The sequence below is a fragment of the Staurois parvus genome, unplaced genomic scaffold (genome assembly GCF_062004578.1).
Source record: "Staurois parvus isolate SC_StPar_1 unplaced genomic scaffold, SC_StPar_1.0 ptg000001l, whole genome shotgun sequence".
Classification (NCBI taxonomy): domain Eukaryota; kingdom Metazoa; phylum Chordata; class Amphibia; order Anura; family Ranidae; genus Staurois; species Staurois parvus.
The window spans coordinates 8,291,318-8,318,792 of NW_028317797.1; the positions used below are offsets into that span (position 1 = coordinate 8,291,318).

A 27,475-nucleotide genomic window follows, 5' to 3' on the forward strand; every position below is an offset into this window, starting at 1 on the left:
CACAAGCACATAAGAAGACAATATGATCTTACATAAAAGCACCCTACTATGTTTTATATTTAATCTAAGCCTGCCACTGCAATGGGGTGTCTTCCAATTCAGGGCGAGTCTCCAGGAATTTGCGGCAGTTCTGGAGGAAGATGTAACCCTCTAAACTTCTACTGTACCAACTACCGTAGCTCATATGGTCGCCCACAGTTTGTTCCAGATGATGTTCAATATTCTGGGATTCTTGCCCACTGTCTAACAGGGAACCAATCAAACTTCCAATTGGTTGTATACTATTCACCTAACCTGTACTCGAAAGATAACCCAGACTTGGGGCTAATACTGAAGAAAACTTAACAGCAATCACCATCAGAGATTTTTTCCCTCACCAAAATTTAAGAGGAACAGAGCTGCTGCTCCACAAACTAAATTCTCCAACTGGATTAAGCAGGAGCAGTAAAGTCCCCATTCCCAAATCTAGAGTTATGAAGTCTATGCACTTTGACAAACAGGATCATGGTCCTGGAGTTATTGCTGGCGTTCCACCACAACATCAAACTCTGCTGTTTATGCCTCATAGAAAAGGATCTCCTAAGGTTGAAAAATTCTGATATGGTTCATCCTGTCTAAAGAATACAAAAACAAATTCACTGTAAAATCACCTCATCAGACAAGCTCCTCTCAAAATGCTGTTATTGGAGCAATGAAAAATTCAGGATTCACCAAAGGGTCAACCAGGGAATCCATCACCCATGATTGATGGGGGACTGAAGGGAACTCAGTATCATCAAGACTAATCTTCTGCCAAGCTCTTTAGTGCACAGAAGAGAGACACTTCCAGCATTAGCCAGGATCTCTGAAAGAGACAGTGGCTTCTAGAGATACAGATTACTGTACTGCATACCAGCTTTCTGCCAGATGGCTCTAGTCCTGGCAACAACATGAATCAGAAGAAGGATCTTTTAGAAAGCGTATATGTTGGGAAGAATCATTTGGATTCAGTAAGGTCCCTTTCAAATGAACATTCAAATCTGGTCTCCCTGTCCATTTTTCAGGCAGACCCGATTGGAACCTCCATTCTTCTTTATGGATCGGCGGGTGTAGACAAACATGTATCCATATACACCCGCCTACATCCAATCCACCAAAAACAGATGGATGGGGATTTGTTCCCCTTCAGTCCAGGGGATTGGATGGCACTCAGGTAGTCCTTTAACATACGAGCGGCAATAGAGAAGAGTGGGTTGTGTCCATGTCCACTCTGCATAAGTGGAGCGGACACAGACCTGCTCAGTGGGAAACAGCAGACAGATCCCCTGCTGAACAAGCAGATCACGTGTGAAAGGAGCCTCACAATAACCTGAAATATAGGCAGCCTCAGGAGCCTACACAACACTACCTGACCAACTACTACTAAAGGTTTGTAGAGCTAGCATTACATGAGAAAGACTGTGAAGACTGGACTCATTTTGGAATACAGAATCAATTCCACAACAGCTTTTCTATAATAATGAAATAAGCATTACTGAATCTCAGCTCCTAAGCTTTGGCTTAAATACCAAAAACTGAAATAAAACAGAAAATATTCCAAAACACAAAAAGTGTGCAAGTCACTGCAAACCTACAATTAGAAACCCAGTGATTATGAACCTAACAGAGTCTCAATGAGCAAAGTGAAATTTTTCCTTTTCCTTTTTTTTATCAGTTTGTAAGGGAGTATCTTTAGCTCAGTAAATGAGGTGACGCTCTTCTGACATTATCTAATCGTGTGCAGGTATAAATACTGTTTTTTATATATTTTCCCTGCATATTTTTATGGGGAATTCTTGGCAAAATTAATTTTACCCCATCCCCTGAGCTTAGTGAAAATTCACTTGCAAAATGTTCTACTCCTTTAGTAAATTAGTCCCCCATTTGTCAGTAGCTCATATTACTACAAATGGAATAGAAGGCAGCTTATAAAGACTTACGTACATTTATTTGCTATACAGGTCAGTAGGCTCAGTTCAATAGGCTATGATTGTTATGTTCAGCAATAAGAATGAGAAAATAAATAACAATCACATAGCTGGTAATAACAATCATTATGACAAATAACCCATGTGTTATGGATTACCGAATGGAGTCTGATGTAAATTGCAAAAGCAACCCAGAAGCAACTGAGAATTATCTCAAAAGCATTTCTGATGCAAACCAGTTGTATTCATGTACAAATGCTAACACAGACCTCTTTCTTTCAATTATATAAATATTATCTGATGTAAGCTTGTGATCTTATCAGACCCAATGCACCCTGATTCTTACCGCTCAGTAAATGCATCCTCCATGGGAAGTTAGTACAGTATGTTCTCAGGAAACAATATGCAAAAAATATGATGTAGCATCAGCGTAGCACATCATCATGTTTTGCAAGCCATGTCCTACGAGTGGTTGCAACATTCAAAGCTAGACTGCTAGAATTCCTTTGGTGTGTGTTATATAATACTATTGCAACTAGGCACAAATTAAAATATTAAGCACAATATAATTAGTCATAATTAGTTCAGCAATGATGATTTTTCTTTTATCTGTATCATTTTTGTCTTTTACCTAGATATTGAGCTTATACTTATGCATTGAGGAGCCAAAGAATTGCTTATTGTTTGTAAGGATTATAATCCCAATAATTGGAAGATCTACATTTACATGGAACAGCCCTCAGTTTGAGTCACATGAATATATTTGTTATATGGAAACTTATTAGTTGTCTTTATACAAATGATTTTTTTTTACTTTTATTAAACACTACCTTATATGTTTATAAACTTGGAATATTTGATTATGGGTTAGCGGAAATGAAAGAAAATGTATATTTTGAGCAGAGTAGTGCGTAGAGTAGTTATTGGTCTGATGTAGCTTTGACCCACATTTTAAAGTTAATTTTTCTCCCATGCATCATTATTGATTTTCCCATGCTTGACCCAACTGTGGCAAATGATGCACCATAGTATTTACTAATGATCACTTCTTGTTCTGTAGTTCCTTAACACAATTAAATGAAAGAAGGTGTGTGCAAATAATTTGGAGAATATGTGACTACCAGGGGTGGACTGAAAACTCATGGGGCCCCCGGGCAATAGGGGATCATGGGGCCCCTGTGTCCTTGCCCAAACTCAAAAAAGCCTATGAAAAAGGTACCAGGGGCATCTCATGGGGCCCCATACTGACCCCGGGCCCTCGGGCAGTGCCCGAGTTTCCAAATGGTCAGTCCGCCCCTGATGACTACTTCAGTGTTTTATGCAACCAAAAGCTGAATTAAAATTGCACACAAGACAACTTTCACTGGCACCTACCACTAAACCTTGTCAAAATTGGTCACACTGGTAACTCTGACCCTGAAAGTATTATATGATGCACTAAAGCCAAACTACACATATTTCATTTATTGAGCTTGTACCATCCTTGACACTTTCATTGTTGTCAATATGTTTGTAATGCCTGCTGATTTTACAATGGAACATTCATGCTGTGCCCGCATAATTGTAATTACCTGAAAAATTGGAAAAAAATTGCATGTAAAGTACAATTGTAACCGAGGTATCGGATACATAAATCATTCAAATCATTCAAAACAATAATAAAAGTTGATTACTGTAATCCTGAACACAAAGACTACAAGTCTATGAAAGAATTATTTTGAAAGGGCTTTGAAAGAATTATATTTTCAAACAATGCTATATATTTGTGCATCTTTTGCAGCTATTGAACCATGCAGGGTTAATTCCTGCGCAATTGTGAGAAGCATCAAAAAGATTCATAATAGTATGCAAATATTTTCCTCTCTGTTTGAAAAGTTCTGTGCTTGCTCAGTGGTCTTCCCCTTTCCTCCATAAAAAAAAGAAATCGTACCTTCACCACCTGCATACAATATCAATGTCAGACAAATCTTAATTCTGTAAAATATTACATTTAATATCCTAATCTATGCTAGAAGAATGACAGCTGGAATTGGGTTGCCTACTAAGAAAAAAAGAGATACTGTACTTAATTATATTATCAATATATTTTGTGTAAATAATTTTATTTTAGTGTTGGGCCCATACAAGTAGATTTTTTGACGGTGGATCTTTCAATGTGAAATCCCTTGGCTTTGGTCTACAGCATTAAATCAAATATCTGTGCAAACTCTTACAGATTGGAATCCATGGTGCTAATGTATAAAACTAAGAAAATAAATATCTCTGTTATTCATAGGTAGGCAACCTAATTCCAGCTGTCACTCTCCAGGATAGATTAGGAACAATTGCACATCAATCACCAACACAGTACATGATGGTCTCCACAAAGTGAATTGAAGGAGCGGTGAAGTCACCATTTCAAAATCCAAAGCCATTAAAGTCAGTGGACTTTGAAACATAGGATAAAGGATCCAGGGTCATTGCTGGCATCCCATCACAACATCATTGTTTGCTGTTTATACCTCATGGAAAAGGATCCACGATGTAGAAAACGTCCAACATGGTCTATCTTTTATGACAACAGAATACAAAACTTTCATACAAAGCCACATTCACAAAGCTAAGTGGAAAATGCAAAAGTCAATAGTCTATTTGCCTTTAGTAAATCAACTCCATAGGGCGAACTGGCAATTTGCCCAAACTAGAAAAGGTTTACTTTAATGCAGGGGCCCTAAGGAGCCTCCCCACATTCTTCTCTGCAGTGATCATTTGGCACAGCCCAGACACATACCCATTACTTCCAGGTATGGGGGGGCACTTGACACCTCCCTTGACTCCCCACAAACGCAGCACTTGCTGCATTTGGAGCCAATCACCAGACACCATTTGGGAGCACAGACAGGATAAATAGGTTTACTTTAAAGAGGTTCAAGCCTACAAGCACAGGGGGTTATTTACTAAAACTGGAGCGTGCAAAATCTGGTGCAATTCCACATAGAAACCAATCAGCTTCCAGGTTTTATTGTGAAAGCTAATTTAACAAGCTGAAGTTAGAAGCTGATTAGCTATCATGCACAGCTGCACCAGATTCTGAGTGCACCAGTTTTAGTAAACCCCCCCCCCCCCACCACCACCACCACCACAGTCTGCCTATAATGCTGCACTTTCTTAAATGCAACAAAGTCTTCTTCAAAAGCAATGTTCCAGCTCTACATAAAGACTCTGACTCAGATCAAAGTATTAATTTGCCCAATCCATGCTGGTTATTTTCCGTCCACCATCACTCACCAAGCAAGAGAACTTGGTAGACTGAACACTGCCATTGGCTTCTAGTCTGTTCCTATGTGAACTTTCAGGTCCTCCAGCATCAGTGTAAACTTCCTTTACTTGGAATACAAAGACATCCAACCCCTCACATGTGTCTGATGGAACCAAATAAAGTGGGCACTGATGCTGCAGGACCTAAGAGTTCACAGAAGAGTACATTGAAAGGCCACAGAGACTAAAGAGTTGATGGGGGAATCTCTCCCCCGAAGCTTTTGTATTGTGACAGCAGGAGGTTTCCCACCATCACAATACAATAATCACTGCTTGCTGCTATAGCTGCTGGCAGTGATCAAACAAAACCCCAACAGGCTGGTTGTACTGAAGTTGATCAAGCGATCAATACATACAATACAATGCCCATACATGGAATGAAATTTGAATTTAGGTTTTGTTTATGGCTGGCTTAACATTGGGAGAGTTTTAACAGGCACTGTATGCCTTACCCAGAGTATGCAGTCAAATCAGCAAACAATCATGAAACTATACTAGTAAAATTACACTGGGGTATGAGAGGGAGCCTTTTACAAGCAAAAAAACCTATAAAGGTGTAAGAAAATAATCCTATTTTACATTATGAACAAGAAGCTATTGCTTTTAAGGTCCACCATGCAGTTTAATTGAATTTAACTGAATTGTAATGTGCAAAAAAAAACAAAGTAAACAACATCATAGAATTCCAGACCCATTGAAAGTTATTTTACAATGAGATTTACAGTGTTTGCTGTATACTCTGTATTATTGAAATGCAATGCAGTAATCAATTTATTCTGTTGGTACATTTCTTTCTTTAGAAAGCTAGCAATTTGTCATCGATTCCCAATTTTCGTCAGTATATTAGCAAAAAAACATAAATTATGGTGATGGTTTAAAGCCCGATCAAAGAGTCTGCTTAATGTAATGTGTTTGTATAACAACCTAATCACTTCCGTTTTGCATTGAGATACTAGAAACCCATTATGTAAGCAAGAGAAATTGATCATGATCTTTTATTTTGACATCTGAAAAATATCAGATACATCATAGAGCTTCAGTTCTACTTAGTCGTAAGTAAAACATAATTAGCTGTATGCTGCAGCCGTCCTGCAGACTTTTGTAGAAGTTTCTTTTAAAGTGAAGTTGTAGACAACATGACCAAACATACAACCATAATTATACATAGATAACACATTGTGCTGTGTCTAATCTTCAACAACAATACCCAACTGATATGCTACTAAAATCTCATATAAAAAACGCTGTTGTAAAAATCCCTACAGTGGTTATGCAGTGACACCATGAATTGAAATGTATAATTAAATTTCAAGTAAAATAAAGCAAAACAGTCTCAGAAGTATGGTGAAAGTTTCAGATATTGACAGAAATATGTGGACAATAATGTCCCTACTCCTCAACAAGCAAACACTAGTAAAAGAAACAAGATACAAGGGGATGGACTCCTCTCACCGCTGTGAGATGCAGAGATTACAGGTAGATACAATTTCAAGAATGTTAAATAACCTAAAAGACAAAATTATTAAAAACACCGAAGGTAATTTACTAATGCCCCCATATACAGGTGAAACTCGAAAAATTAGAATATCATGCAAAAGTTCATTTATTTTACTAATGCAACTTAAAAGGTGAAACTAATATATGAGATAGACTCATTACATGCAAAGCAAGATAGTTCAAGCCGTGATTTGTCATCATTGTGATGATTATGGCTTACAGCTCATGAAAACCCCAAATCCACAATCTCAGAAAATTAGAATATTGGGAAAAGGTGCAATATTCTCGGCTCAAAGTGTCCCACTCTAATCAGCTAATTAAGCCATAACACCTGCAAAGGGTTCCTGAGCCTTTAAATCCTCTCACTGTGCTTTTGTTTTCTGATGGTGGGGAGCCTTCCATCTGTTTTACTTCTACAGGGCAGCTGCTTTCCACATATGTATGTAAAACACAACAAAGTACGTGTCAGTGCTTTTTATTAGCACTGACTGTGATGAATGCGGTGCCTGACCCTTGCCCTTCTCACCAACTCCTGACAAAGGACCAGCTAATCTCACACTGCACTGTCACTTATGTAACAATGCCACTCTCAGCTGTACCCTGCACAAAGATTTTCCAGTAGGGTGCGACGGTCAGCTGTCCACAAACTTTTGATCATATAGTGTATATCATAGTTTGTAGATGCTTTAATTTTCCCACAAACAAATTAATATACACTCATTGGGATTTTGTTTTACCAAAGACATGCAGCAGAATACATTTTGGTCTACATTTATGAAGACATTTTATTTTTTTCATTGGCTATGTTTTATAGCAAAAAATATATATATATTTTAAAATTTTATTTTGTTTATTGCTCAAAAAATAAAAAAAAACAGTGATGATCAAATACCATCAAAAGAAAGCTCTATTTGTATGAAAAAATTATATAAATTGCATTTGTGTATAGTGTTGCATGACCGCACAACTGTCAGTTAAAGCAGCGCAGCACTGAATAGCAAAAAATTGCCTGGTCCTAAAAGGGGGGTAAATCTTCCCAAGGGCAAGTGAAGTTGGCGGCATTGATTAATAAGGAAAAAAACAACAGGCTGGTCATACAAAGGTTGATCGGTAGATTCACGTCTGTACAACTAGGGTGCCCATACATGGATTGAAGTTCTTCCGGTCCTGGATAGACTGAAGCAATGGAATCTGGAGCAGCTGTACATATCCTAGCTTTCATTTTCAAAGCTTAAAGTAGATAAACTATAGGCAAAACTTTTTTTTTTCATTTTGGTTTGAGTAAGGGAGAGTTATAACGCCTGTCAGTTTATTTTTTGCCATCTGTGTCCCATTGGGGAGATTTCCCTTCACTTCCTGCCCCAGAGCCAAACTGGAAGTGACAGGAAATTCCTGCAAATTAAGGGAATCCTTTGGGGACCCCCAGGTCACCTCAACTAGTGTCCTCATTGGAATATTTCACCTCTATCACTTTTCTGGGGACAACCCAAAATTTGGAATTTTCTTTTACTTTCTCTTTGTCCTGTTTACCATTATCTTTGAAAGTGAGAAGGTACATCTCCCTAATGGGGGCACAGATAGCAATAAAAACTGACAGGTGTTCTAATCCCTCTATCCAAAACTAAAAATGTTTTGCTTTTAGTTATACTTTAAAGCCTGACTCCAGGGTTTTATGAACTTTAAGCTGACCTTGTTTCATTTAACTTTAAATAGTGTGTTTGCACCAAGCTGGTCCAAACAAACTATTTACTTCGCTAACAGTTGCAGCGTCTGTGTGCGCTGTATACAGTGTATGTAGCCTTAGCATGCCCAAAGCAAGACCCCTCTGCCAGGATCAGCTCTTTTATACTTTTGTGCTGCCACCAGCAGACAGTCTACATTCATGTATTTGTATGTTTTTATTTTCTTGTTAAATAGCTCAGTGCTAATTGATCATCCCCCCTGCCTCTCCATGCTGTACATCAGTTGGACACCTTTAAACACCACTTGGACACTTTTACCTACAGGTAAGCTTATAATAAAGCCTACCTGTAGGTACAAGGCGTATCTCCTAAACATGCACCAGAAGATATTCAAACTTTCTGCAACTGGTGAAGTCATCACGCATGCACTCTGAAGGGACGGCATACTCATGGCATACTCAGAGCTCTATGCCATAGCAGTGACCCCAGAGCACATGCGCGGGAATTACAACATTGCAGCTCGGCTACTCAAACGGCTGGAGACTGTGTACCTGGAAGAAAGACCAGATAAAGATTTAAGTCCTGTCAGTGGTGATAGCATGCCACTTGATGGCTTAGTTTTTAGGAAAGTCTTTAATAATGTACTAGTATGCGTTGCATACTAGCTCACTTTGATATAACTTTGCAGGAGGAAAAAAAACAGTTTGTTCAAAAGTTTACTACCACATTTTAACAAGACTTTGACAAGACAAGACAGTGGAGTCTAATTCTTTGCCTTCTTGGTAAGTTAAACGGTCTGTGGATCTTGTCAAGTCAGCAAGTTGCCGTATTCTCCATATAGACTTAGTATCTGGAGGTGTATTTTTTGCACAAAGCAACATTTGAGGCAGAATAAGTATTCTGACAATGTGAATAAGCTGACATATGAGGACTATAGAGTTGTATTACTAAAGGCAAATAGGCTGTTTTACCCAAAGCTTAGTGAAATTTCACTTTGCAAAGAATACCCAAGGAAAATTTTAAAAAGGGAGAAATCTATTTTTCTTTAGTAAATCAACCACCATGTTTCTGCTGATGAAAGACCTGTGGTAGACAACTATACAGGGAAAAGCAAATGTATGGCCTCTGTCATGGTGCACAATGGTAAATTTGGCCATGAATGTAGGGTATGATATAGTTAGCACTATGAGAGGAGACACCTCTGCTCTTACTTTCTGTAGATCTATACACAGGCCATTTCCAAGCTAAGTCCACAATGGTCTGAACAACACACACTACTTTTCCATAAGTTTGTAATGTTTAATGAGTAATCAATGGACCCTATAGTCTATAGTCTGTAGACCACATTACCTATATCTAGGCTAGGCTATGGGACTAAACTAGATTGACACTTCATTTATATCACAACCTGAAACCTTCCTGTAATTAAATGATGGTCTGCACAAATAATAGATTAAAAAAAAAAATAAGTTTGGCAAAATATGGGACTATAACACTGTATACTTGATAATTGTGAACATATCTATGTTTTGCAATTCATTGTCTACTGAGCTTAACATGACTTTGTAATTTGCAATTGACCTCCTGTGGTGGGTAAAATCATTAATATCATCTCAGCCTGCAGGTCAATTGTCACCTTCCTGCCCTATCCAGTCTGTCCCTGACTTTTTCTTAATCTGCCAGAGGAAAAAGATGGCTTCTTTAATAAATGTTCTCTCTGTGTGAGCGGAATTACAGGCTGCATTAATTGCTTCATTTCAAGATACATTTTGATCTTTCTTGAGCTCAAAGAAACATTAAGAGCAGCATTCTTGAAGCACTGATAAGCAAACGTTAGCACAGTTAGTGGAAGAGGCGTTGTAAATCTGTAAGCAGTGTGATATATCCAAATGTAGTTAAAACATTTTAGTAGCTGAGTTAATTAATCCTCTCACTAGCCAAACCTTAAAATGACTTTTGCAATACAGAAAAAGGTCATTGAATTGAAATGCCATAATTTGAGGTTTTGTCTGGGACACAACAGAAATACGGTTAAGGCAGAACTACGCTGCATCTCAGCTCTACAAACCAAAAATTCTATTTAATTCATTTTTAATATTCAAAGCACATTTACCCATCCATCCATGTCTCCATTCTTTATTTTGCTCTGAAATCACTTTGAAAAACACTTGCTAGTGTTTCTGGCCCTGGCCATCTTGAGTAAGTGCAGATGATTTATGTAGCATTTCCTTCATGGAATCCATCTGCATTTGACTCAGGCATGCAGGCAGGAGGGCGTGCTTAGCTGAGAAAACCCCTCTACCCTACTGAATATTTCCGTATGACATCATTTTTATCTACGTCTGGAAAATGGGAAAGTAATATTAAAGGATCTGGGGTTTTTTTTGTTTTTTTTTTAATAACAAACAAGTCATACTTACTCGCTCTGAGCAGAGCAGCCCCAACCCCCCCCCCCCTTCCTCTCTGGTCCCCTGCCAGTGCTTCTGGACCCTCCCCTATGCTGAATGCCCTCAGTGCCAGCAGCTTTCTCTGGGGGTACTCCTGCATATTCGCTCAAGAGCCTCGCTCTGTGTGTCTAAAAGATACTGGCTCACTGTGTCAATCACTGGCTGTGATTGACAGCAGTGGAAGCCAATGGCTCCCACTGCAGTTTCTCAGCTATTGAGGGGAGAGAGACCCTGGAGAATCAAGGCTCACATACACAGCACTGGATCGAGATCTGGTTCATTGTAAGTATTAGATGGGCTGTGGGAGGAGCTGCACACAGAAGTTTTTTTTCCAACCTAGATTGCTATATTACCATAGAATGAATTAGAGTAAAAAAAAACCTTCAGCCTTTACAACCACTTTAAGTAAAGTAAAAAGTTTAAAACAAGTAAATATAATTTTACTATGTATTTACTAAGGCTAGCAGCATAAGGATTAAACATAGTCCATGTTGATTGGGAGAGTGAAGTTCCACTTAAAAAATCTTACAAAAAAAAAAAAAATGTATATATATATATATATATTTTTTTTTTTTTCCGCAAACATGTTGCTGCAAAATATAAATGTCCGGTAAAAGAAGAGATTCCATAAACTGGAAGAAATACAGGATAATGTCTTCTCTGCACAAGAAGAGCCAAATAGATTTTACAGGAAGCTGTTGATGCAGGGTGGGCATAAGACAACTTTCCACCCATGCTCCTGGGTATATCAATAGATGCAGGAAGCAACAATGGGGTTGGCATAGCCCAGACACTGCATACAACATGTGGGTCACTGCTGTACGAACTCACATCTGAAGATGGGGACATCTGTATTAGACCCATTTCACCCATGACATATTCTGAGACTCATGACATATTCTGAGACCTAGCATTTGGTGATTGATTGATTGATTGATTGGTGGTCATTACTCATTTCCAACATTTTCACACATTAATTTTAAAGGAGAGCAGCTAATATGCCACTCAGTTCCTGATACCCTCAAAACGTTGTGTGTGTGAGTCAACCCGCTCATTGCCAGCATAGTTTAAATATGATAAAGTACTGGAATCTTGCATTGCATCCTGGGTGTTAAGTTTTTATTCCCTGGTTTAGGTGGGAAAAAAAGTTTTTTTTTCAGAAATAATTATGCAAACATCTTAAAAACCAATGGTTACAGCCCTCTGATAACATATATCACTCACAGAAATGGTCCCCAGCTCTCAGTCCAAGACATAGGGACAGCTTGATTTAGACCTTTGTAGCAGAAAAATCTCAACAATTCACCCTGAAGTCTAGTGCATTTATGCAAAAATATCATTTATTTAAATAAAAGTACATAGAGGCATATAGTAGATTGATGCAATTTGTGGGGGCATCTCTGCTGCACAGACATCTATCCCACTTAGCATACCCTATACTAAACCTCCCTCAACACTTTCCTCTTTTGACCTTGCTACTACTGAAGAGGTCACTAAACTTTTTTCAGAAGCTTGTCTTACCACGTGCCCCCTGGATCCTGTCCCCTCTCAACTACTACGATCACTCTCATCTTCTGTCCTATGCTCCCTCACTCACATCTTCAATCTCTCCCTCTCTAATGGTGCCTTCCCCACCCCTCTAAAGCATGCACAGATCACTCCCATACTTAAAAAGCCCTCGCTGGACCCCACCAACCTGAACAAACTAAGACCCATCTCCCTGCTCCCGTTTACCTCTAAATGCTTAGAACGCTTAGTCTACAATTGCCTGAGCTCCTAGCTATCTGACAACAAGCTTCTTGACTCTTTACAGTCTGGCTTTCGCTCACTACACTCCACTGAAACTGCCCTACTAAAACTCACTAATGATTTACTAACTGCTAAAACCAATGTCCACCACTCCATACTCTTACTACTTGACCTCTCTGCGGCTTTTGATACTGTTGACCATCCCCTCCTCCTCAAAAAACTCCACTCTTTTGGTCGTCGAGACTCTGCTCTCTCCTGGTTCTCCTCCTACCTATCGCAGTGCTCCTTCAGTATTACCTATAACTCTCTCTCCTCCTCTCCACTTCCTCTTTCTGTAAGGTTCCCTCAAGGTTCTGTCCTTGGACCCCTTCTCTTCTCCATCTACACATCCTCCCTTGCTCACTTGATAAACTCTCATGGCTTTAAGTACCATCTCTATGCTGATGACACACAAATCTATCTTTCTACTCCTCACCTCACCCCTTCAGTCTCCTCTCGCATTACTAACCTACTAAGTGACATATCAGCATGGATATCACTCCACTTCCTCAAACTAAATATATCCAAAACTGAGCTCTTACTATTCCCTCCAGCCTGTGGCCCCTCCCCTGACTTTTCCATCAAGATCAATAATACAACCATCAGTCCCTCCCCTCATGCCAGGGTACTAGGTGTTATCTTAGACTCCCATCTGTCCTTTCAGCCCCAAATCCAATCATTGTCCAAATCTTGTAGACTTCACCTCTGCAACATCTCCAAGATACATCGGTCCTTAACCTCTGAAACCATGAAGCAACTTATTCACTCCCTTGTTATATCTTGCCTTGACTATTGTAACTCCCTCCTCATTGGCCTACCTAATCGCAGACTATCCCCTCTTCAGTCTATCATGAATGCTGCTGCCAGACTCATCCACCTTACTAACTGATCCATATCTTCCATCCCTCTCTGCCAATCCATCCACTGGTTTCACATTGCCCAACGAAGAAAACATTAACAATAACATATAAAGCTATTTATAACTCTGCCCCAAATTACATCACCAATCTTGTTATCCCCGCTTCAGTCGATCCTGAATACGGCTGCCAGACTCATTCACCTTTCCAAACGCTCCGTTTCCGCCACCCCCCTCTGCCAATCCCTCCACTGGCTTCCGATTGCGCAACGGATCAAATTTAAAATCCTAACACTGACGTACAAAGCTGTCCACCATACTGCCCCGAACTACATCACTGACCTAATATCCAAGTACCGCCCAGCACGCACACTCCGCTCCTCACAAGACCTCCTTCTCTCTAGCTCCCTGGTCTCCTCCTCCCATGCCCGCCTCCAGGACTTCTCCAGGGTGTCACCCATCCTCTGGAACTCCTTGCCCCAACCCATCAGATTATCACCTACTCTCCTCTCCTTTAGGCGCACCCTGAAAACACATCTCTTCAGGGAAGCCTACCTCACTCCCTGCTAACTTGCTGACCTCCTCCACTCTTCCTACCACTCCATCCCCCCCAGCTATCTCCTCCTGTACCACTATCCCATCCCTTCTAGATTGTAAGCTCGAAAGAGCAGGGCCCTCGATCCCCTCATGTTTTGCATTGTATTGGTATTGTTCTGTCACATGTTCTGTCCCCCTTTGTAATGTACAGCGCTGAGTGAACTATTGGCGCTTTATAAATACTGTATAATAATAATAATAATAATCTTGTCTCCAAATATTACCCAAACCGTCCTCTCCGCTCCTCCTACGACCTCCTGCTCTCTAGCTCCCTTGTCTCCTCCTCCCATGCTCATTTCCAGGACTTCTCCAGTGCCTTCTCCATCCTCTGGAACTCTCTACCCCAATCTATCTGACTATCGCCTACTCTGCCCACTTTTAGGCGATCTCTGAAAACCTCTCTCTTCAGGGAAGCCTATTCCACCTTCAGTTAATAACGGAATCTTCTATTCCTCCTATCAGTTCATCCCCCACAGTTATTAACTTTTAGACCACCAGCCCCTCCCTCTTCGATTGTAAGCTCCAAGGAGCAGGTTCCTCCTAACCTTCTTGTATTGAACTGTATCATTGCTGTATTGTCTGCCTTTATATTGTAAAGCGCTGAGCAAACTGTTGGCGCTATATAAATCCTGTATAATAATAATAATAATGTAACACATAGCCCAGACATTACACTGTCTAAAGGTAACATTACCATTAATTTAAAAATTTCTCCCTGATGTTTAGTAGTTAACTTCACCAACTTCAAGCAGAACTAAAAGGCAAAACATTATTTTTGGATAGAGCAAGGGAGGGTTATAACCCCTTTCAGTTTTTTTTTTCGCCATATTTGTCCCATTGTGGAGATTTCCCTTCATGTGCTGTCCCATAGCCAAAAAGGAAGTGGGAGGAAATGCCTGCAAATTAAGAGCATTCCTTGGGAACCACAAGGTCTTTACAACTAGTGTCCGCATTGGAATATTTCCCCTTTATTATTCTTCAGTGGACAACTCAAAATTTAGGATTTTCTTTTGCTTTCACTTTCAATTCTAATGGTAAACAGGACAAATAGAGAAGGAGAATCTCCCTAACAGGGACACTGACAGCAATACAAAACTGACAGGTGTTCTAATCCAATTCCACTCTATCCAAAACAAAAAAAAAAATGTTTTGCCTTTAGTTATACCTTAAATCATATGGCATTTAGTAGGTATAAGGTCTTAGGGCTAGTTCACACTAGAAACAGTCCAGTGCATTTTTTTCTGCATCAAAAATACATGCACAGTGTTTTCCATGTATTCCAATAGCCCCGGTTCACACTAGTCCAGCCAGTTCCAGTCAGTTTCTAGTGCAGAACAAAAAGTAAGACATGCTCCATTTTTTTCTGTACAGAACCATACTGGAACATAGCAAACTGCATCAAAATTGCACTGGAACTGAGTGTGGTGTGAACTGTAAGCAATAACTTATCCTGACTGCATCCGGAGTGCATTTTTGTGGTGTGAATTGGCCCTCAAACTGTATATGGATATGTATATTATAATGCTTAAATATATATATAAATGGGTATGTGAACCAAACAGAAATAGCACACTACAAAGTGACAGAGAGAAGTTACTCTACTGTAAGGAGGAAAAGTCAGTATGTCTGAGAGTACTACACAGACCCCTCCAGTTGATTAACTCAGAGGAATGAAAATGTTAATCTACCTCTAAGGTACATAATTATTTTTAAGGCACACCGGACATGAAATTGTCAAAGTCCTTTGAGACTCTAAAAGGCAAACCAAGGTGTCCATGTTTTGTGAAATCACTCAACCCTGTCGTTTGCTTGAGCTAGAGTTTCCTCCATATCAACTTTAAGGAGCATTTCCTGAACAGAGAGTACTTGAGTGGATATCCAGTATATGGAGATGAGTGATTTAGTGGTGTTCAATAAAGGTATTTGAGAGTGAATATTTATATTTTTTGAGAGGAAATGTGCAGACAACAAGCAATATTTAAGTACACAGCTGTTTCTGTTATGTGAAAAATAAGCCCCAGTTCCAGCACGGGGCCAGCTGTGGGCAATGCCACCATATGTGTATTCGTGTTCCTTTGGCACTGTGACAGCGCCAGCAAAGGTCTGAGGTTTGGAGGAACCAGTGATGGATTTTAGAAGCAGTTGCATACCAATGTGTCAGTAACTTATACAAAAAAATTGGTTATTATACACTTTCCCAGAGCCGGATTTTCTCAGTGACTCGCCTTCGAGCCCTTGAAGGCTAATCCCTGTAGGTTTGAGTGCCAAAACAGGATTGGGGCTCCAATATCCAAAGCAAGGCCCTTTCTAGAATGCTTCTTTAAATATTAACATGGCAAGAGTAAATTTGATAACAATCCTGGAAAATAGCAAACATGTAAAAGGGAACATTTAGAAGAACACTAGGTACTATGAATGCACTTGTAAGGATCCTGACCATGCCCATTTCATAACTCTGGTTTCAGCTCAGCATTTGGAGAAAGATGAATGTATAACACAGACAATTTTCTGTGCCCTTATTGGTCTACTGGAAATAAGATGTGCTGTCAGCACTCTCTCCTTCCTTCACAGTATCACTAGACTTCAGAGTCAACAAGCACACATGGAACAAATCTCTCTAAATGCCTCTCTGTAGATATGCAGATATGGCAGCTGCAGAATAGAATTTACACAGGGGATGCAAAAAATTTCAGCTAGCTACACTTTTAAAGCAAATTACAGATAGTAAAGGCTACACCATGCACTGTTGGGCTGGCAAACAATCATTTGAATGGGGAGAATATTCCTATGTACTTTTATATAGGATGTGCCTAATATCTATCCATTAATAGTTCTACCAGGTGAGAGCTCTCATATGTTTATGTGCACTTCAGTTCTTTTATGTAACATATATAACTTCAAATTGGGCTCTACTAATAATGTTTTAATGTAATCATGAAATGCAAGGCCTTGTTTAACTTTAGATAAAAAAAAATGCTTTTACCTTTGCAGCTTAACACTACATTGTTGGTATACTATTGTGAGAATGATTTAGGGCCATATCTCAATGTCTTGTTTTAAATCCTGTAGTAATTCACGCAGCTCAAAGAACAAAAGTCCTAGTCAACATCATTAACCTTGTGAGAAGTGCCCCTGGCTGACCTCAATGAATATTCTATAAAGGTAGAAAATATCTTCTAATGAATGTTTATAGCCCCAGCAATCTACTCTTCACACACTGCCTCCATCTAATTAGCCAAACACTAGCTGCAGGTTATCAGTTGCAGATAGTTACATACGGCTGGTTTATGTCTTACAAAATATTAATTGTAACATTATCAAACTGCCTTTAACTCCTGCGCCTACAAGTTCTTTCTTAATTTAGCCCAGGGCTGTATACAGAGATTATGCTGCCCTAGACACAAGTGCATGTTGATATAAATCTCATCCCTTCTGCACTACCGGCATTGGACAATTATTAGTATAAATATACAAATGCTTTCAGAAATGCATTCAGAGCGCCTTCTGCATAAAAGGCTATGTAGATGTTCTCCCTAGCTGGGGTAACCATATAGGTAAACTAAATCTGGAAGTGCAATACAACACAAATCTACAGTCCACATTAATTTTAATATTTCAAAAATACAATGCTTTACTAAGTGCATTGCTGAAATAGACAAAGGTATTGACTGCTTAAGACAGAGACACCCAAAACAGTGCATCTAACATTTCCCTTGAGTTCATTAGCTTTGGTATTTATGTGGAATCAATAGCATTTTGGACCCAAAAAGAAAATGTTATAGGGTCTAAAGTTGTTGCACTAAACATCTGGTAGAGGCAGTTCCCTGCAAAAGGATACATTGTATACCAGCCTTTTTCAACAACAAGCAACCCTTATAAAAAAAATTCCTGTCTCAGGTTGCCTCTGCTAAAAATTACTATATCTACAACTCATAATACTCATGTGATAGCCAGTGGGAAGAATGCTCCTTACACGTGTGGCCATTGGGAAGAATTATCCCCTTACAGATAGCTAAAAAGAAAGATGGTATCAGTGGGAATTTATCAGTGCTCAAGGAACCCCTAGCAACCTCTGGAGGAACCCTAGTTGAGAAACCCTACTGTATACACACCTCTCTGGTGTCTCCTATATATACTCCATTTAAACACTGCCTCAGCGAAAATTGTCAAAATGTGAAACTTATAGGAGTGTCAGATGCCTATGTCTCCTGCTGTGCATTGTGGTCCCTTCCACCAACCCCTACATCACTGCTGAGTCCTTTAGTGAAATAGGTGCTGGGAATCTAAGAGTTTTACAGGGTACACAGGCACCCAACACTGCTAGAAATGCTGAATAACAAAGATTTTGACAGAGGCTGAAACTCTGAAATATTGGGAAGGCAGGAGATACTAGATGCCAGAGAGGTTGGCATTGTGTCTTTTTTGCAAGGAACTACATGCATCAGATGTTTGGTGCAACAACAGAAACTCAAAGCAAACAGCTAAACCCATAGAGAAAATCTGCTGTAACACCTGACAAAAAATGTGTATTTTTATTTATTCCTGTGATTGATACAGCCCTTTGACACAGTACAGCCAGGAATATGATGCCACTTTCAGGTTAGGGATATAGTGATGTCTTTTCCCTATGTCCAGAAATGCAAAAGATGTGGTGTTCTCCAGCAATGTACATCCCAATGTAGGTGAGGACTCTAATGAACAAACAGTAGGTGGTGCTCCATTCAGAATACTCAGAAGCAAAATGTTGTATGTTCCATGTAGAGCAATTTATTCTCTCTATTTCCAGCCTGCTGACTGGATTGGTGGACTCTCTGCTCCCTTTGCTCTCTCCTAACAACATGTTACTTGTTTATATGCTTGCAGCACACCTGACTGACTCCCAGTCCTGCCCCTTTCCCAATCTGATTCTGCTCTATAGGAGATTGCAAGAGGAAGATATCAAGTTAATTTAGGTGCTTACACCAGTTGCATTGATGTATTAATAGATTCATAGCTGCATTCATTTGTGTACTCTAAGTCTGTCTGCAGTTAAAATTTTAAAAGTCCCGTACTTACAAATCATATAGGTAGCCATTGTCGAATGCGCCTTTTGAAAACCTTAGATGCCTGGCTATTATATTGATCCAACGCTTCAATGCTTCCTGAGTCACTGACTCAAAACATATATGCAGATCAGGAGTTTTGACTTTTTTCGATGTAAAATGTTACCAAGCAATTAGAATCGTCAGAAGTTGTCATTGGTTCCTTTAATGTTTTAACAAGCAGATGTCTAAGTGTACTTTGTGAATATCTATATATTATATATTGTGACAGTGAGAGGCCCTGTCAGTGTTATAATATAGGAGAATGTGACACAGGATTTGGATTAAGGGTTAATGCGAAGTTCCAGACTATTGTTTCTCAGTGGATAAAGCTGTGTTTTTGGCTTTCCCCAGATTCTATAGTCCCAGATTGGGGTCTGGAGCTTGAAGATTCCAATGAGTATTGGGTGGGACGGAATTTTCAATCCTATGTCCAGTTTTAATAGATGCCTGTAACCTGAGTACACAGGTGTGCAGGGTCGTTATATACTCCAGCCAGAGGACAGCTCAGAGCTCCTAGTTTTGAGACAGCCCCCAGTGTGGGTCACTGGAGGTCTCAACCAGGGGTCAGAGCCAAGAGACAGGAGATCTAAACCAGGGGTCAGAGAAGCCCCAGCCAGAAGTCAAGAGAAAGGAGGTCTTGTCCCAGGAGTCAGGTGGGCTCCTATCAGGATGTCAGGAGAACCCCATGTGGCACTGTGGCTGAAAGCTAAAAGAGCCAAGTGATCCAGGAGAGCTGGACAACAAAATCAGAGGGACTGGTAAGAGGACCAGCAATACTGCCAACAAGGAAGACAGGTGGCTCGGTATTGTTGGACAATTCACACTGATGTGAACTTTCCGAGTACTTTAAAGAGGTGAAACATGGAACTCTGAGGCTGGAGGTGTTGTTACCTCAAGGACAAGCAACATACATGTCTAAACAAAGATTGCTAAAGCAGGAGACATCTGCTGTTACCTATACCAACAACACTTAAATTGGATGTGAGCTGGCCATCATACCAGCTACAAACGAGATCCTGTACACAGGTGTTCTATATTTGCAAACAGAACATGACAGGGAAAAGGAGGATGCTGAAGAAATTAAACAGCTCGTACAGAAATACAATTGTTACACTATATCCATCGGCAATGGAAAGCTTACAGAGGGACTTAACAATAATTTAGTGACAGGATAAAGAATCATTTTTTTTTCATTCAATGTCATTTATTGCATTGTCAGTAAAGCTGTGGCATCCTATTATAGTATAAGCCCTGAAGCTGAAAAGAAGATGCCAGAACTCCAGCCCATTGTTCAGAGTGCAGTGTCACTGGCGAGATGGGTACAGGATCTGTTAGCCGAACTTGGCAAAATGGATTCTAAACACATTGGAATTGGTATTTGCCAGCAGGACAGTTCACCGGAGCAATAGAAATTAGTCACTGGCAGTGTGGTGGAGGAATCAGTTACGTGTCAGTAGACATAAACAGTTGCTCTGAGATGCTGTTGAGGCATGTAGCTGGTTTAAATTAAAAGAAAAACAAAAATCGATTTACTGTAAGTGAAGAAAAAAACATGGACCATTCACAAATCGTAAACAGATTGAATCTGTGGAGGGGATGGATCCAAATTCCTTTCAACAGTGTTCTGGATTCATCTTTAATCTTGCCAAGTCAAACCCCCTTGATAACATATCTATTCACCAAGAGTCATATGACCTGACAATAAGAATTTGAGAAAACTATTTTTAAAAAGAACAGTATTTCTCTTGATGACCTGAAGATTGGAAAGCTCTGATAGGGAATGGTGGCAAACGCGTTGCTATGAATGGGGACATGTTGTTGCTGAGTGTCCCAGCTCTTGGGATGCTGCATCTGGTAACGCAGAATAGATGAAGTCTAGGACTACATGCCGTGCTGTTTATGCAAATGTCTGTTGCAGTCCTGGAAATCTCAGAGAAAATATGTTTTGCCAGCAAGGGGGCTAACAGAGATGCAACTAAGACATGTGCTACAGAGGTGTCTCTGGATATCTCACAGGGGCTCTGTGTGTTGGAGCCAGCAGTTATCCAGGACAGCTCTGATACTGCTCTGGTGGAACAGAATGGGTAATTAGTTTAAATGGTAGAACATGTACTATCACAGGTATCCTGTATTTGCATACAGAACATGGCAGGGAAAAGGAGGATGCTGAGGAAATTAAACAGCTCGTACAGAACTACAATCATTACACTACAGCCATGGGCAATGGTAAAGCATGCAGAGAGATTGAACAATACTTTAGTGACCAGATAAAGAATCAGTTTTTTGAAGCTGGGGCAAAATATTACAGTAAGAGCTCTGAAGCTGAAAAGGAGATGCCAGAACTCCAGCCAATTGTTCAGAGTGCAGTGTCTCTGGCAAGATGGATAGAGGATCCGTTAGCTGAACTTGTCAAAATGGATCCTAAACACGTTGGTATTATGTACCAGCATGTGACAGTTCACAGGAGCAATTGAAATTAGTCCCTGGCAGTGTGGTGGAGGAATGCGTTTGTTATGTGGGAGTAGATATAAACAGTTTCTCTGAGGCACTGTTGAAGCATGTAGTTGGTTTAAATTCAAAGAAAGACAAATCTAATTAAGGGGAGAAAAAAACATGGACCATTCACAAATCGTAAACAGATTGGATCTGTGGAGGAGATGGATCCAAATTCCTTTCAACAGTGTTCTGGATTCATCTTTAATCTTGCCAAGCCAAACCCCCTTGACAACACATCTATTCATCCAGAATCATATGACTTGGCAAGAAGAATTTGAGGAAACAATTTTTAAAAAGAACATTATCTCTCGATCACCTGAAGAATGGAGAGCTCTGACAAGGAATGGTGGTAAGTGTGGTGCTTGCAATGCTGTTAATGGGGCCATGCAGCTGCTGAGTGTCCCAAGTCTCGGGATACTGCACCTGGTAATCCAGAGGAGCAGAAGTCTAGGGTTATCTGCCCCACTGTTTGTGCAAAAGTGTCTGTTGTCAAGTCTAGAAACCGTGGAGAAAATTTTTTCTGGCCGGCAGGGGATGCAGTAGAGGGGCAACCATGACATGTTCAACAGAGGTGCCCCTGGAAAATCTCACAAGGGCTCTGTGTGTTTGAGTCAACGATTGTCCAGGAAAGCTCTGATACTGCTATGGTGGAACAAAATCAGAAATTAGCTCAAATGGTAGAACATATATTATCACAGGTATCCTATATTTACATACAGAACATGGCAGGGAAAAAAGGAGGGAGCAGAAAAAATAAACATCTTATACAGAACTACAATTGTTACACTATAACCATTGGGAATGGTAAAACATGCAGAGAGACTGAACAATAGTTTAGTGACCGGATAAAAAAATCTGTTTTTCCCCCACTCAGTGTTGTTTATTGTATTGTCAGTGGAACCAGGGCATCCTATTATAATGTAAGCTCTGAAGCTGAAAAGGTGATGTCAGAACTAAAGCCGATTGTTCAGAGTGCAGTGTCCCTGGTGAGATGGGTACAGAATCCGTTAGCCGAACTTGTCAAAATGGATCCTAAACACATTGGAATTGGTATTTGCCAGCATGACAGTTTGGTACTGTATGTACCAGCACAATAATTCACTGTAGCAATTGAAATTAGTCGCTGACAATGTGGTGGAGGAATGCATCAGTTATGTGGGAATAGACAAACAGTTGCTCTGAGATGCTGTTGAGGCATGTAGTTGGTTTAAATTCAAAGAAAGTCAAAAATCTGATTAAGTGGAGAAAAAAACATGGACCATTCACAAATCATAAACAGACTGAATCTGTGGAGGGGATGGATCCAAATTCCTTTCAACTGTGTTCTGGAATCATCCAAAGAAACCAGAAACAGGTCATGTCATTCTATGCATCAAGGGACCACTTAGCAGATGACATCTCTATTCCTGCCAAGCCAAACCCCATGACCAAACATCTATTCATCCCGAGTCATATGACTTGGCTATAAGTATTTGAGAAAACAATATTTTAAAAGAACATTATCTCTTTTGGTGACCTGAATATTTGACAGCTCTGACAAGTAATGGCAGCAAGCACAGTTCTTGCTGTACCATGAATGGGACCATGCAGTTGCTGAGTGTCCCAGGTTTCTCAATGCTGCACCCAATAATCCAGAGGAGCAGAAGTCTAGGATTACCAACACTGGTGTTTGTGCAAAAGTGTCTGTTGTCACTCTTGGAAAAGCATTGAAGAAAATTTTGTTCAGCCGGCAGGGTATACAAAAGAAGTGCAACAATGACACCTGTAACAGAGGTGTCCCTGAAAATATCACAAAGGCTCTGTGTGGTGGAGCCAGCAGTTGTCAAGGACAGCTCTGATACTGCTCTGATGGAACAGAATGGAGAATTAGCTCAAATGATATAACATGTATTATCATAGAATGATGGTAAGCACAACGCCATGAATGGGGCCAGAAGTCTAGGATTACCTGCCTTGCTGTTTGTGCATACAAATTAGTGGAAAAGAATGGGGAATTATCTCAAATGGTAGAAAATGTATTATCACAGTCTCATATAGTTGAAAGTGACTTGTGCAAGGTGTCTTCAGACAAGCCACTCTGTTCACCTGTGTCTCCTTGGGCTGATGGAACAGTAGTGCGGTGTACCGGTGACTAGAACACAGACAGCATAGACTGGGATAGTTTGGACAAAACGTTAGTAGCATTATTGAAGGAAGTATTAACATGTAGCAGTGGGGTGGACATTTACTGAGCCAAAATGGAGGGTCTGCAGAGCAGCTAGCAGTCGAGGGTGCAATAGCTGCTGCAGAAGTTAACCCCCTCCAGAGGTTTTGTCCACAGCCCATGAGATAAATAATGATGAGTGTCAGAAGGACAAATTAAATGATACTGACTTGGGCTGGCTCACTGTTACTGAAGGAGAGGGGATGATTATGAGACATGCATCTAGTAGCGCTCTGGGGTGCATCGGGCTGTGATATTAGTTACCTCCAGTGAGGAGGAGGTTTCTTTAAATGTCTCTGCTGCTAGAGCCCCAGTGAACAAGCTCTTGCACGTTGCTAATAATAAAGGAGCAGTCCCTAAAAAAAGTCTTGTGTTTAGACTTGGGATGTATAGAGATGGCGGATACATTACTGGAAATGTTGGAATTTAATGGTTGAACTGGATGGACTTTTGTCTTTTTTCAGCCAGACTAACTATGTAACCATGGTGAAAACAATTCGCTGTACACCTGGATGTCTCCACAATAGACAAGCAAGCTGGTACTGCGTAGTACCAACCAGTGGAGCCAAGTGGTACAGGCAGTACTAAACAATGTTGGTCAAAAATGGAACTGGTTACTACAATGCTGGTTAGTCATATGGAAAGTGGTCTACCAGTTCCTTGTGAGAGTGTTTCTAGTGACTGTTTTGTGCGGTAGGTGCTCAGAAGAACTGTTAGAGGAATCAGAAATGACAGACATGTTAGAGGTCTCTCCAACATGTGATGAGAGGAATTCCTACAGGTGCGGTCCAAGGTGCAGCTGAGCCGTAGTTGGTAAATAGAGCAAATACTGCCTTATTCGTTAGCCCTCATAAGAAGGAAGGACGCAGAAAAAACACGGCAGTAGAAGAGATGCTATCCAATACCCACAAAGAGGTATAGATTAAGATACCTGGATACACTCTGACAGAAAATATTAACAATGTTGGTAACTGTAACAGGGAAATGTGTGAACCAGTATTGAATGTTATTGTAAATGAGGTTTTGGTTGCCAAAAGTAACAACAAAAGAGTTAAAAAACCGAAAGCACACCAAGAGTGGTTGAAGTGGGCACAAATGAGAAGGAAAGTGTCTCTGTGATAAGCACAAGAGGTTCACTACAGCTTTCAGATAGAAGGTTGGGGAAAGGTAGCAGGAAATACAGAATACACCAAGAAAGTGAAAGTATTCTTAGGACCCCAAGATCTAAGGGTAGGAAGGTTGGAAGAAGGATGGTTAGGACCCCATTAAGGTCTCATAAAAAGCACACCAGTATGAAGACTTAGGAAGGTCTAATTAGATCCTGTAGATTAGAGTTCCCCTTTAAAGGGAAAAGGGAAGGTAGTGACAGACAGAAAGTTGTTAAGTTAGGTGGTCGCTAGCACAGAGATGTAAAAGTGAGGAGCTTGTGTCTCCTGATGGAAACAAAAAAAGGGGGGGAGGTATATAACAGTGAGAGGCACTGTCACTATGGGAAGATAGGAGAATGTGACACAGGAATCACATTAAGGGTTCTGCAGGCAGTTCATTTGACCTCATGGCTTTTGCTTTTATACAGTGTGCATTGTCAGCTGTGAGGCCTTTTATAGAGAGGTGTGTGTCTTTCCAAATCATGTCCAGTTACCTTAATTTACTACAGATGGACTCTTGTTAAGGTGTAGAAACATCTCAGCAACAATCAGGAGAAATGGGACACACCTGAGCTAAATTTCAAATTTTGTTGCAAACGGTCTGAATACTTACAGTATGCCAATTCAATACTTCAGTTTTTCCATTTTTATATATTTGCAAACATTTCTAAAATACGGTTTTCACTTTGCAGCCTGATACTACAGCTGTTTAAATTCATTGTTTCTCATTAATCTACACTCATTACCCCCATAATAACAAAGTAACGAAATTGAAAAAAAGAAAGGGTGAGAGAGAGAGAGAGAGAGAGAGAGAGAGAGAGTGAGTGTGTGTGTGTGTGTGTGTACAAAGATGCAATTTTCTTGCCCACAATTAGATAATGTGACCAAAGATTTGTTTTATTACACTTCGCCTGACTATAGTATATTGGTCCTACCCATCAATGCACTAAACAATACCCAACAATGTGGATAATGGACTTCATCACTGATAGCCACTAGAGAGAGGACCTACAAATCAGAATTGTGAAACAATCTAACAGCAGGCTATGACACATCAAAAATTACTTTCAGAAAAAATGGACAGTAATAAATAAAAATATGTGCTCACCAAAAATACACATTGTCATTTCAACCTAGAAACACATGATTTCTGCCATCAGTGATCTTCTCCTGGAAAGGATAAGTGCTGGGATGTCTGTCTTTTACTTTCTCAGTTCAAACACATAGTAAGTGAAGCACACGCTCAGTCAGAAACTCAGCAAACACTAAGCCTGGGTTCACACTGAATACAACTTTGAAATCAAATTGCATGACAAGTTGTATTGGTGTGAACAGGGGCTCAAGGTGCCTAATTAGGGCCATACACTGCCCATACCACCAAGTTAACCAAAGTAAAGAAAAAGACGTATTTTTCAAGTGCTGGGGCAAAATTAAATATTAAAATTTAACAAAGGTTATGAAATTTCTGTTACTAGAACATCAGCAGTGCCTCCCTTTAGAACATCACCCATAGGGGCCAAAACCCCAAATATTAATCAAAATCACATTAATCATATAACTGTCTCAAAATTATCATTTGTGATTCCTGATTAAAGGGGAAGATTACCTGTGGCTAGGGGCAGATGTGCGCTCATGGGCACAGACTGTTTGCATGCAGGGGTTGCACATTTGTCTCTAACCACAAAGTATTCACTCTATGTGTGATTACATGCAAACAGGTGAGGAAAGCCGCAGACAGGGCCAACCTGTTATTGATTTATACAGGTTCCCTGGCTGGCTCCCGGCTGATCAGAAACAACAGGTGGCTCCTGCTGCCAAAATACACTTAACTGGGTAATGTATGACCCTAACCGACCATTCATTTGAGCCCTAAAAGCAGAGATCAGCAAAACAGGCAGAATATCATCATTTTCAAGAGGATATATTAAAAATGACAGCCTGGATTCCTTTAAAGGCTTATTCATGCTGGGTTACTATGCTATACAGTCCTATACATTGTGAAGAGTCGTCAGTTCACTTTTTGTACTAGAGCCGAGTTGTGTACAGGCACCAGGGGCAGACTGACAACTCATGGGGCCCCCGGGCAATAGGGGATCATGGGGCCCCTGTACCCTTGCCCACACTCAAAAAAGCCTATGAAAAAGGTACCAGGGGTATTTCATGGGGCCCCGTACTGACCCCAGGCCCTCGGGCAGTGCCCAAGAGCTCAAATGGTCAGTCCACCCCTGACAGGCACCCTACATAAAGTGAATGTATAAACTTTAGCTGTACAGACTTAGTTGCACACTTACTTGTTTAACAGGTAGGCAGGGAGAGGTACATGGACCCAGATGCAGAGTCTGTGTGCCTAGCTCCATGCACCGGTCAAACGTTCTCTTTATATAGGTTGCCTGCACATAGCTCAGCACTAGTTGAAAAAAAAAAAAAAAAAAAA

At 40.2% G+C, this 27,475-nt stretch overlaps 1 protein-coding gene and 1 pseudogene across 1 annotated transcript in view; one reads left to right on the forward strand and one right to left on the reverse strand.

Annotated features, from left to right (window-relative positions):
• LOC149474766 (uncharacterized) overlaps positions 1-27,475 on the reverse strand; it is a 1,567,000-nt gene that overhangs the window by 1,036,377 nt on the left and 503,148 nt on the right. The window lies entirely within an intron of this gene.
• Positions 82-21,668, forward strand: LOC149474768 (stabilizer of axonemal microtubules 4-like; annotated as a pseudogene).